Raw genomic sequence first — 12,642 nt, forward strand, 5'->3', positions numbered from 1 at the left:
GATCCTGCTCCCCCTGCAATCAGTGTTGATGTTCCTGGGCAGCAGGATCAGGCCCACCCACCTGGCTTCCCTCACTGTCTCTTGGAAGATGTCCCTTTCCTGTTCCTGGGTGTCCAGATGGGAAGGCGGGGGCTCTTTGTGGTCTATCCCATTGTGCTGGCTCTGCAGCTCAACCCAGGCTGCAGGGAGGGGCCAGCCTGAGGGTTTGTTCCCAGAGGCCATCTGCTGGGCCCAGGAGAGCATCTTTTGGGCAATGGACTCAGAGGCAGGGGTGGAAAGAGCATGTCGGGGCTCTGTCCTATCCCTGCTGCCTCATCATCCATGTATCTGCCAAGGAGGTTCATCAGCCGCTAAGGGCTTATTCCCCTCTGTGTGTCACAGGCCTTATCATCAGCAGAGCAACCCACTGGGACATCGCCAGTACAGGGTCCTGTCCATGCAAGGTAATGCCAGACCAGCAGCTAACAGGAGCACTGGATGCTCTTAAGAGCCAGCAATGCTATTTTCATGCTCCTGTGACAGTGGTGAAGCACACGGAGCGAAAGGATGGGAAACATGGTAAATAAGAGGAATTGGGTATTTATCTAAACAGAGGGTCTGATCCTCTACGCACACGGTGGAGACCAGGAGTAACTCCACTGAAGTGAAGTCAGCAGAGTCCCAGTGTGAAACCAGACTATGGTCTTGAACGTTTGCTTTTTGTTTTGATAATGTAATGCAGTGCGCCAAGCTGCAAGGGGTTTGCAGAGCAGCTTTCAGGCAAAGAGAAAGAAGGAGCATTGCAACAAATAGGTTCGCTGTCCAGCCGTCTTAGAAATTGTGCTCAGATTAGTCTGTGGGTAAAGCTGTATGCTGGCGTGTCTGGGGCACTGCACTGGGGATGCACACTGCTGAGGTGCCCTTTCTTCCATGCCAGTCATTGCTGTGGATTCATCCATGAGCAAGTTTGCTGAGGACACCAAAGCTGGCAAGGTAGGGACCACCCGGGGGGAATGAGCCAGGCTGCCAGTGACCCAGAGAGGGCTAAACAGAAGGCTCTGCAAGCAGAAAGGGGGAATTCCATTGTAATGAGAGGTCCAAGGAGATGGAGTCAAGAGCTTGGATATAAGTGGGTGGGGGGCAAGCAGCCCTTTCTCACACAACAGCTGTGCTTGAATCCACATGACAGACTGGAGGGAAAATTGGAGCAGTGGGAGATCACCCACTGTCACACGACCCGGTACTGGGGAGCCAGCCCAGGAGCAAAGAGGACAGCACACTTGTACCGGGCAGCCACACGATAGCCCTGTTGTCAGTGGGACAAAGTGTGCACTTACCTCAGGTGAGGCTGTAGTACAGCCTGTGGAGGAGCCCCATGTGACCCTGGACCCGCTGATACAGGTGAATGCTGCAAGTGGCCACGTTCCCCCATAGCACTGCGGCGAGGACTTCAGCCTGCTCCCGATGGTCAGTGACGTGCCACCCAGGGCCAGAGTGTGTGCCCATTCAGCCTGGGGGCCGAGTGGAAGAAGCATCTTCCTGCTGCCCTTGCCTTTGGGGGCTGCTGAGTGGCTCAGAGAGAGGAAGGGTGTAGGGGAGTTCCTGCCTAGGGATCATGGAAGCTGCTCTAGGCACCACCTCCTAATCAGCCTGTCCAGGCGTGGGAGGGAGAGGTTAAGTCGTGAGCAAGCCAGGAGTCCTGCCCAGCCCCTTCCTTTAGTGTCCCCACTGAAGGACAGGGGCATGAGCTGGGCTCCTGGCTCACCTCTGCCAGGGCACCAAGCTCTGCAGGGGAGCGGTGCCAACTTGAGTCACCCCAGTGGTTGGGCTGCTGGCCAGAGTCACTTGGGGTGGGAGGGTGATAAGAACAGCAGGCAGTGGGGAGCTGTAGGGATGGATTGGGGAGGCGCAAAGCAGGAGCAGCAAGAGGCTGGGGGATGGTGGGGCCTTGGGGTAGGGGAATGGGCTGAGGGGGGCAGAGACGGGGCAGTGCACCATGGGGACGAAGGAAGCCCCTGTGCAAGGTGCTGTCTGCTGGCACCTGGCCTACCTGCAGAATGTGACACATCCAAGGCTGCAACCCCAAGCAAGTGGCAGACATGGGACCATACTGAGGCATACCTGGGCCAACTGTTGGTCAGCTTCCCCTGGCTGCCGTGCTCCTTGCAGGCAGGGCCCCTGGAGCTCCCTGTGAGGCCTGACTGTCCTGGAATGAAAAGCCCAAGCCCTGGTGCCAGGGCGCGACTACCAGGGCAAGGTCAGGGCTCCCCAAGCAGCGGCTGCTTCTGCAGAGCAGGGCAGTGACGTCAGAGGGATGGAGGAGGCCGCAGATAAGCTCCTCTGAGCTAAGCTCCCTTTTAACTTCTGTACTAGGCGTTGGTTTTTCACACCCACGTTGTGCAGCTTTAGCCTCTGGCAGGAAGCACCGAGCTCCAGAGGGAGTTTTCTCCCCACATTACCTTTTGTATCTAATCTGCATCTCGCCCTTTTGGTGTTAAATTACGTCCCTTTCCCACAGCTGAAGGTTTTGCAATGAGATGTCACTGCCCTCCCCCAGCACTGGCTGTTCTCAAAGCCCATTAGCTGGGACTGCCCTGGCCATGGGCATATGGGGCCTTGTGCACTCGTCTGGCAGGGCTGGGCGAGGACAGATCCTTGCACTGGGAGGAGAAGTACTGGTTGCTTTTCCACAGACAAAGCTGTTCTTCTGGGCACAGGCTCGACAGGCTCACGCTGTGCATAGAAACGCAGGGTCCAGCCTCTGGGCCAGCAGGGCCAACAGCTACAGCAGGTCCTGGGGCACAGTGGGAGGGAGGCCTGGTTCCATGTCCTGGGAGGGCTGAGGCCAAGGGTGGCAGGGGCTTTCAGCACCACCCAGGCCATAGTGCTGCCCTGTCCACCGAACAGACACGTGGGTTGTGGCATGGTGCAACTGTGGCACTTCAAAAGGGCCTGAAGCCCCAGCCACCACCACTGCTGAAGTGGCAGCAGCTGGAGCTCTGGGCACCTTTGCATCACTGGGCCTGGGGCAAATGCCCCCTTTTCCCACCCCACCTGCAGTTGGCAGCCCTGTCTGGGGGCAGCACTGAGAAAGGGCATTATTAAAGGTGCACTGAGGTTTTCAGTTCAAACCAGGGAGCTACAGACACTGCTCTGCACAAGCTTGTGCCCAGCCACAGTAACTATCAGATACAATAACTATGTAGCAAGGGTTGGTTCATCTGCCGGCCCTGGCACTGCTGGAATGATTTTGCTTGCCTATGTTTGGGGGCAGAGCCATGGTCCCAGCCTGGGCTGCAGTTCTCCCTGCCCCCTGTAAATGGTGGGTTAGCAATGCTGGAAATCCTAACCTCGCATGACCCCTGTACTCATACCAGATGTACCGCTGTCTTCCGGTTGTACCTGACTTCTGAGAGGGGGAGAGCCCTGCATGTTGTATCCCTCTTGTACGTGCACAGAGGCAGGATGCACTAGGTTATACCACACTCACAATCAGCACACAGTGTGGAGTGGGGTCTCAACTTTACCAGATTAGGCTGTACCTGGCAACTGTGTTACGTAACTGGTTGCTATGGGACAAAGCCCTGACAAAACCCACATACCTGCCACGTTCCCTTGGATGTCCCAAAGAGAGGAAAATGGGACAAGAGGTGAAGCCTAGTTCTTTAAAGGGATCTTGAAAAAATCAACCCGAGTGCAAGGTCATAGGAGATGGGGGAGCAAGCCTAAGGCTGAAGTAATTCTGGGGAAGGGAGGGAGGCTGGCCTCCGGGGGCTCAGCCCATTGTCTCTGTTAGCAACAGCACCAGAAGTTGAAGATGGAAGTGCTCAGTAGCACATGATGGGAGTCCCAGATGGGAATAGCCATGAGGTACAAAAAGCTGAGACAGCTGGGCTGAGTCTGCCCCAGACACTGGGCCACCAGCATTGTGCACTGATCTGCTGTACAGAGCTGTCAGGACAGCCTGCTCGAAAGAGAGATGCTACTACACAAAGTAGAGCTCTATTGGCAAACTCCCCACTTGTGTATTGATCTGTTGGGGTTTTCAAAAGTCTTGGGTGGTCTTTGGTGAGAGCAGCTTCAAGGGCGAGGTTTTCAGAGCTGTGTTAGGGTTTGGAATCCTGGGTCCTGTTTGTTTTAATGGCACCCAGGCATCCAAATCCATTAGTCCACCTGAACAATCTCAGCCTGGAAATGTACCACTGTCCTTCTCAGTCAGGTGGCGTAGCAGCTGTTACCAGAGGGAAAACAGGGTTGGATAAAACAGCCTTACCACCCCAAACTGACTTTTCCTGAACACTGAACATTTCAGTTCTGAATAGTTTAGTTTATGCTCTCTGGTTTCCCCTTGTTCTGCTCCATCAGCTGGGCCAGAGAGTGGAAAAGCCAAAATACCACGAGAAAGGCCATTCTCACAGAGCTTCTGTCCCAGCTAGCAGCAGCCAAGAACTGCAGCTCTGAACCTGTTCTCATGACATTCCTGACGACTGACCCAAGGCGCTTGACTGGGATCTAGAGAAACAGACAGACTTCTGGGGCTTCATTCAGACAGCATCACTGAACTTTTTATAGGTCATCAGCAGTGGTCTGAGAGCTGTGCTCCTGCTCATAGCTGCTACCCAGCCTAGGGTGGGTAGGAGGCAAGAGAGCAGCATAAAGTGCCATCAGTAAAAATACCCTCCACAAACTTGCATATTCATAATCATTTTTTGCCCTGTGCCCCCAGATCCAAACACCTCTTAAATATTGGGAACGTTTCCCACCCAGACCAAGGCATCCCCAAACCAAACCAGGGCAGGTCAGCATTGATGTGTGGCTGACTCCAGGACAGCAGCCCCGAAGGCTGTCTCTCATCTAGATTGCTGCACGGTGGCATAGTGAGACATGAAGGAATGCACGACGTCTCCTGGAGAGGCACGTGAGCCAGGAAGGTGGATGAGGAGGCTGGATTTTGAGCAGCGCATGCTGTCATGGGGTCACCTTAGTGAGATCATAACATGCCTGTATACAGGATGTGATCCAGGAGCAGATGCACTGTGCTGACACTGGGAGTCCCTTCAACACTTCTCTAAGACCAGTTGCAATGGTGAGTAACTGTTTATCCCAGCACCTCAGAGTAATGCCCTTTGTCTGAGTTCAGGAAACCAGGTAGCTCCCCAGAGGGCTCCGTTGCTTTCTTGTGCACCAGGCCATGAGCTGGGTCCCTGCCTAGTGCTGCACTGACCATTGAAGCCACAAGCACCTGTGGACACGAGGGAGCAATCAATGTATTTCAAAACTGTTTTTACATGTTCCTGTTGTTTGTAGCAAGGTCCCCGTTACAGAGGCACAAGGCAAATGCTGTTCTTGCCAGCAGCACTGCATGATTAACAGAGGGAAAATGCCCACATGTGACAGGATTACAGGAGGGCAAAGCAAAGGCATGGGCTGTAAAAATAATAGGGCTCTTGTGCTGTGGTGAGCATCCCGATCTGCCTTGGGGAGCAGTGTGTGGGCATGGACAGGATGTGCCTGTATCTGCTGGGAGACCACAAAGGGCAATTTTGCATTGTGTTGCAAGAACTACAAAAATCTGTACCATTTGGGGATAATTGTTGCCTAATATTCGCCGGCTAATATTTACACATATATGAATGCTGTGCATTACACCGAAAAAAAAGCATTAAGCACAAGTACTGTTATGAAAACAAAAAAGCAGTCAAGTAGCACTTTAAAGACTAACAAAATAGTTTATTAGGTGAGCTTTCATGGGACAGACCCACTTCTTCAGACCATAGCCATATCTGAAGAAGTGGGTCTGTCCCACAAAAGCTCACCTAATAAATTATTTTGTTAGTCTTTAAAGTACTGCTTGACTGCTTTTTTTGTTTTGATGGTATATAGACTAGCACAGCTTTCTCTCTGTTACTATTCAAAATACTGTTATGGTGTGTCCACCCTGCCCTAGGCTCTGCACTGGTTAAGTTATGGTGACTAGGTGGGGCAATTAACTCTTCAGGGCTATGGAGAGATGGGAGCTGGACCAGAGGGAAAGGTATACCAGGAGGAGGAGCCTGATAGAAGTAACATAGGAAGCAAGCCAGGGGAACAATACCGAGATGAGGGACAATGCAGACCTTAAACTCTGTTTGTCTTGTCCCTGAGCTGGAACCCACAGCACAGGGCAAGGCTGGGTTCCTCTGCCAGCCACCGGGCAAGTGAAAGCAATGCAGGGCAGTGAACTGGAAGGCGCCTGTAAAAGTTGGGGGAGAGAGAGATTTTTGTGGGAAAGGGAAAAGTGCAGTGAACTGGCTAGGAGACCACTCCAGGAAGAAGGAGCCTGGACATCTGAGAAAGGATAAGGCTTCCAGGAAAAGACTTGTTGAGTTCACCCCACAGGCTGCCGTGGGGAGGTGCTCCTTTGAGCTGCGTCTACACGTGCATGCTACTTCGAAGTAGCGGCACCAACTTCGAAATAGCGCCCGTCGCGTCTACACGCGTCGGGTGCTATTTCGAAGTTAACTTCGACGTTAGGCGGCAAGACGTCGAAGTCGCTAACCTCATGAGGAGATAGGAATAGCGCCCTACTTCGACGTTCAACGTCGAAGTAGGGACCGTGTAGACGATCTGCTTCCCGCGACGTCGAAATTGCTGGGTCCTCCATGGCGGCCATCAGCTGGGGGGTTGAGAGATGCTCTCTCTCCAGCCCCTGCGGGGCTCTATGGTCACCGTGGGCAGCAGCCCTTAGCCCAGGGCTTCTGGCTGCTTCTGCGGCAGCTGGGGATCTATGCTGCAGGCACAGGGTCTGCAACCAGTTGTCAGCTCTGTGTATCTTGTGTTGTTTAGTGCAACTGTGTCTGGGAGGGGCCCTTTAAGGGAGCGGCTGGCTGTTGAGTCCGCCCTGTGACCCTGTCTGCAGCTGTGCCTGGCATCCCTATTTTGATGTGTGCTACTTTGACGTGTAGACGTTCCCTCGCTGCGCCTATTTCGATGTTGGGCTGAGCAACGTCGAAGTTGAACATCGACGTTGCCGGCCCTGGAGGACGTGTAGACGTTATTCATCGAAATAGACTATTTCGATGTCGCAACATCGAAATAAGCTATTTCGACGTTGGCTGCACGTGTAGACGTAGCCTTGGTGAGCAGGACACCCATGACAACCACTAAGCACAAGTGTTATCTAAGTTAAAAGTCCTACATTGGCCTGTGACTTTATATAATCCTGCTCGCATGTGCTAAGCATCCCAGAACCTCTCCCCACTTCAGACAGAAGTTTTGGCTTGAGTGAATAGGGAAGCTGTGAAACCAGGATGGGTGAGCACTAGTGGCAGAAGGGGGTTACATGCACGGGCAAGTTCTGGAACATCCCAAAGGAGGAGGACAAGACACGAGACTGCTCCACCCTTGTGCAAACTGAGGAGGTGTTGTGCCCTTTGGAACCCAAAAGGTGTGTGTTGAGAACAAGGATGCAAGCAGGGCACTCTGGGACCAGGAATAGCAGGCAGAAAGCTGAATGGTAAAATCCATTTTCAGATGATGTACACAGGACCTCATGCTGTTAGCAGGTAGGGCTTAAACAGGTGGTTTGCAAGCCTGAAGTGAACATAGTGCTGCCCATGACAATTTCCTGGAGACTGCTGGTGACTTGAAGCATTCCCCTGCACAACATTAGGGTTTGAGCAATCAACCTGGCTGACACCATTTTAAAGAAACCAAAAAGTTGCCATGCAATGGACTGTACAGTGGTAATTTTAGATGACAAATGCCACTTTAGTGACCCATCCTCCAGTGCTTTTCCACTGCACCTGGCTTTAGCTCTTGTACACACTGAAAACCAAATGACTCTGTCTCTGTGCTCTGGAGCGAAGTTATTGCTTTTTCTCTATTGGTGCTTGCATGGGATTGTGGAGGTATCTCCTGGGTGGTGCTGAGCAGACAGGGCTGTTAGCTGTTAAGACTAATTGTGAACTAGCCCTAATTCCTGGGCTCTGACTGCAGCGTGTGCATTGTTCTCTCACTCAGTTCATTCTTAAATGACATATTTTTAATCAGATCAGGAAAGTTTAGGGATGTTTTCAGAGGGGCCCATACCCCTGCCTTGCAAGTGTGTAACTTAGGAGGGAAAGGGTCCTCAGAGCAGGTGAGCATCTCTTGTTGCTGGTTCCTGTCACACGTGTGCCCCTGATAACACAGAGAACTGCAGTTATCTGAAACAGGAGCCTTTGGCAGGCAGATGCCAGGACCTCTTGTCTGAGCCCAGAAAAAGTCTGTGGTTCATCAGGACTCGTGGTGCAGTGTGACTCCTGGCTTAGATTAAGGAATCCCCCATCTTGCTACAGCAATGGGGCAGCGGGCAAATAAAGGGGGAGGACAGAGCTGCCTGTGTGGCTGCTTTGTGGTCTTCTGTGGAGGCTGTGTGGGAAGGAGTAGACAGCTGAGGCAGGGCAGGGCCCAGTGAAGAGAATGGGGAGTGGGGAGCGTGATGAAGGGCAATAAAGCATTTCATCACCAAATCCCAATGTTAGATTGCAATCTCACCAGCACTTCAGTCCTCCCTTTAAGGCCCTTGGAGAAGAGGCCCAGACCTGAGAAGGCCCTAGTGTGAGACTGTTTTCCACATGTGAACGAGGGATGAAGTTTTTGTAATGGCTGGTTGGTGGTGGTTCTGGTTTGCCTGCACTGCAATGGCTGGTGGTAGATGTCATTGGGGGGGGCGGGGTTCAGTTTTCCAGTATGCCTGCACTGCAATGCTGCACTTATGGCCAGCCAGTGTCAGCGGTCTGGGCACATGGAAATGTTTGGCCTCATTGCTGGAGTCTGGACTCTGGGACCCTGCAGGTCCAGGCTGGTTGTTCCCAGTGACTGACAGTGCTAGCACATGGGTGGGAAGAGACTTCAGCCCATACAGTGTCCCCCTACTAGTGCTCATGGCACTTCGCATGCTAGGTCTTTGGGGCAGGGCCATCGCTTTGTGCTAGGTTTGTACAGCACCTAGTACCAGGGGGCAGCTTCTGGTCCACCACCGTGGAATAGATGAATAGTAAAGATCCGATGGTATGAAGGCTTTGGGCTGTCCCACTGCACCCCAAGGTGTTGTAATGTCCTACAGGCCTCTCTGCTACTCCCTTGCCCTGGCAAGTGCCTTGGGCTAGCTGCAAGCTCTGTGTCTTGCCACTGCTGTACTCTGGGAGCTGGCCTGAGGCAGGAAACCAAAGTGGAATGGAACACACTGAATGGCACAGGAGAGGTAGTCTCTGGTTAGAAAGCCTGGGACTCCTTCAGCACTGGGGGGGGAGGGTAAACGGTCTCAGTGATCCCCAGCCCTGGGACCTCACCCTCTGCGGTGCAATTCAGCCCCAGGTCACAAGGGCTCTGCTGTGCAGAAGTTCCTTCACCAGGTTGAGGTACCACATCCTCCCACTTACACCAGTGCCATTGTTGGCGCCATATGACATCTGCCATTTAGCAGGTCAGCGGTAGCCCTGACTACTGGCTTGGGGCTGTCCCCAAGTAAATCACACTGGTCAGCAGCAAAGCACCCCCCCCGCACCCGCAAGTGAGGGAGCACTAGTTGGAAGGTAGGGCTTTGATCTACTCCAGCCAATGGTTTCCTGCGCAGCTGGTGGCTGGGTCTGGCCCACAAGGTCAGGGTCTAGCTGGTCACCATGCTAAGGGTGGTAAGGCATTTTCCTGTGGCTCAGCTTGGTTGACATGCCTCCTCTGCAGCATGGGGCATGGCCCACACGCAGGTTCAAACTAGTGCCAATGGTGAATTCTCTGTAACATGAAGCCTTGAAACCAGGGTCTGAAGGTGTCAGTAACCCACTCTAATGTGAGGGGTCTGTCCCAGGAGCGGGCAGGAGAGGTCTTGTGCCCTGATATGTGCAGGAGGTCAGAAAGTGAAGATCATCATGATTCCTTCTGGCTGGAAGGTCCTTGAGTTTCTGGTGCCTGCCGGCCTCCTGTCGTTCAGGTGCTGAACTGGTAGGTGACGTCAGCTCCAGCAGCTGGTGGTGAATGGGAAGGATGGCCCTGGGAAACTAATAGCTCTTGAGCGGCTGGACTTGGCACCAAGTTGTGCCCTGCAACAGGCTGGTCATGTTAGCGCCTGGCAAGCTGAGCTCATGGAATCTGCTGGTGCGTGATACAGCCCCCTGCATACCTGAGCCACGGTGCAGAGCAGCTGTCACAGTGGCTGACTAGACAGCATTAGCAGTTCACACAAACACTGGGGTTTTCTGTTCAGTCTTGGGTGCATCTCTCATGTGGGCCTTGGGCTTGATCCTGGGCTGACTTGTGTTGCTCTTACCACTGCACACAGAGCAGGGCTTGGCCTGCAGTCAGGCGCTGAGCTCACAAACGGTGCCACAAATGGTCTTTGTGGCCCACCCTGGCCCATGGAGGCATCCAAAGTAGCTGTTGCTTTGCACTAGTGGACACCCTCCTTTGGCCCAAGCAGCGCCGCATTCCTGGATTGTGTAGCTCCAGAAGTGCCCAGCTGAATCCCTGGAGACAATCCAACTTGGAGGCTTGCTGCACAACATTGGCTTCACTTCACTAAGAGCAGCAACAGGGGTGAATGGTAGTAGATAGTGGGAAGAGGCAGCTGGAGAAGAGCTGAAAGGGGTGGCCCTGTAGTCATGGCACTTGGCTGGAGTTTGGCAGATGTAGTTTGCTTCATCCTGTGTGCTCATTGCCAAAGCCCTGAGCTTCTCTAGTCTGGCACTGTGTCATCTGAAATGTCCCCGGGCTGCCATGATTTTAGTTGGCTGGACAGCCATGTACCAGGGGTGTGGCCAAGTTTCCTGTGGTCCCATAAAGTTTGTTTGGAGCCACCAGTCCTGGCTCTCAGTGTTCTGTGCTGCTATTTAGCTGCAATTTACCCCAAATGTCTTCTCAGAGGCCAGTAAGCAGTGGGAGTGTTGGTGATGTGCTAGACACTATTGACCTGTGGTCCGGCAAATTCTCCTGTTTGGCACTGGTCAGAGCCCGAAGGTGCCAGACAAGAGAGGTTCAACTTGTACCACTGGTGGCTGGTCAGTGCTTTCTGCTGGCATGATGTCCAGCTGTGGGAGAAGCAGGACATGCTGTATTCAGGGGAAAGACTCTCCGGTTTGCAATGTCTGTTGTGGGGGTTATGGTGGAGACATCCCAGGCTGCCCAGTGTCCCAGAGCACAGAGGTCATTGCTGCAGCTAGCAAACAGGAACCAGCCTTCCACAGGCTGTCTTCAGGAAGATGCCCACATAAAGGCGCAGTCAGGGAGCAAAGGGAGCTACTCAGTCAGAAAAAGACTTGGCGATTACTGTACACTCAGTGGATGTGACAGAGGAAACACAGGCTGTAAAGTGACCCCAGCTACTAGGAAAATGCAGCATTTGTGTGGCTGTCAGCTCTGGGCTGGGCTGGGGCGAGGCGGCTTTGGTGTGAGGTTGAGAGAGCATGACTGGGGCTGCACTCCCCATGGCCTTGCCCATTGTTGCCGGGAAGATGCCTCTGCCCTTAGCCTGGCCGAGTAACAGCCTGGCTGCAGCCTCTAGCACTTTCTGGGGCAGGCTGTGTCCTAACACAAGGGTGCTGGGCCATGGCTCCAGCTCTGGATGCTATAGTAACCGCTCCTCAATGCAGACAGGCAAAGCCTAGAACCCACAGCTGGAGCCTGTGCTGATCACGCCAGTTTCACACAGGGCAGAGTACTGACAACAGGGATAAAGAACTGCTCTGCTGTGGGTGTAACCAACTTGAACCTGGGACCTCAGGGCAGGCATCTCTGCAGTGTGAGCTGATGGCCAGCTGGAGGAGACTTGTTCTTTCTCTGTGTAAGGGGTCTAGGCGCCTCCATGCGGGACAGTGACCCGCACCCAGTAGGTGCGTAGGGTACATAGGCACTCAGGGCTTGCACCAGTCAATACATGCGTGGCTGCATTTGGGGCACATCCCCTGGGTGGGCAAGGCACTGAGTGTGACTGTGACTGGCTTACCCTCAATTGACTCCATCCACAGCTACTGCCTCCATTGGGGTCACACCAGACTGAGGTCAGCATTGGCCCCGCTAGCCATCCTGCTGCCCGGCAGCTCTGCTGTGTGTGGAATGGTGGGGCACTGGGGGCCTGATGCTGTCCTGCAGAGCCTGCCTGGCAGGGGAGGGGAAGGGCTTGCCAAGCTCATATCACACCTCTGATTAAATGCCAGATGAGGGGCTGTTTCCAGCTGCAGGATAGCCTGGGCCTAATGACCCCCTGCTCCCACCCCCACCAGCACCAGATCAATCTGAGGTCTTTGATCTGCAGCCCCTCCCCTGGGCCACTGCTCCTACTGATTGAGGCTGTCCAGCTGCTGACACTGGCTCAGCTTCTAGCCCCTTGGTGAGTTCACACCTCATGCTCCTGGGGTGCAGCTTGGCTTTCATGTTGGCTTCTCTATACCCAATCCCATTAGAATGGCAAAGCCCCAGGTGCAGGGGATTTGCCTTCCAGGTTTGGCTCTAATCCCACTTACTCTATGGAACGTGCCTGTCATGTTCCTGGCTCCCTTAGCTGCTTGCCTGCAGCTCCCTAACCACCACAACTTGCTCCTAACCCCACCATGATTCCACTATTGCTCTGTGTCCAGGGACAGGACCCAGGCCAAGGCAGGTGGGGAGGCCAGGCAGAGGTGAGCAGCTGCTGTGGCAGGCTCTGTTTGG

General features: G+C 53.7%; 1 long non-coding RNA gene across 3 annotated transcripts in view; it reads left to right on the forward strand.

Moving 5' to 3' along the window:
• The first annotated feature begins 485 nt into the window (after positions 1 to 485).
• LOC142022899 (uncharacterized) overlaps positions 486 to 12,642 on the forward strand; it is a 31,804-nt gene continuing 19,647 nt past the window's right edge. For all 3 annotated transcript variants that reach the window (XR_012648067.1, XR_012648068.1, XR_012648066.1), the window contains exons 1-2: positions 486 to 558; positions 4,706 to 5,065. This is a non-coding gene — a long non-coding RNA (uncharacterized LOC142022899). The remainder of the gene's footprint in view (positions 559 to 4,705; positions 5,066 to 12,642) is intronic.

The sequence above is a fragment of the Carettochelys insculpta genome, chromosome 18 (genome assembly GCF_033958435.1).
Source record: "Carettochelys insculpta isolate YL-2023 chromosome 18, ASM3395843v1, whole genome shotgun sequence".
NCBI lineage: Eukaryota > Metazoa > Chordata > Testudines > Carettochelyidae > Carettochelys > Carettochelys insculpta.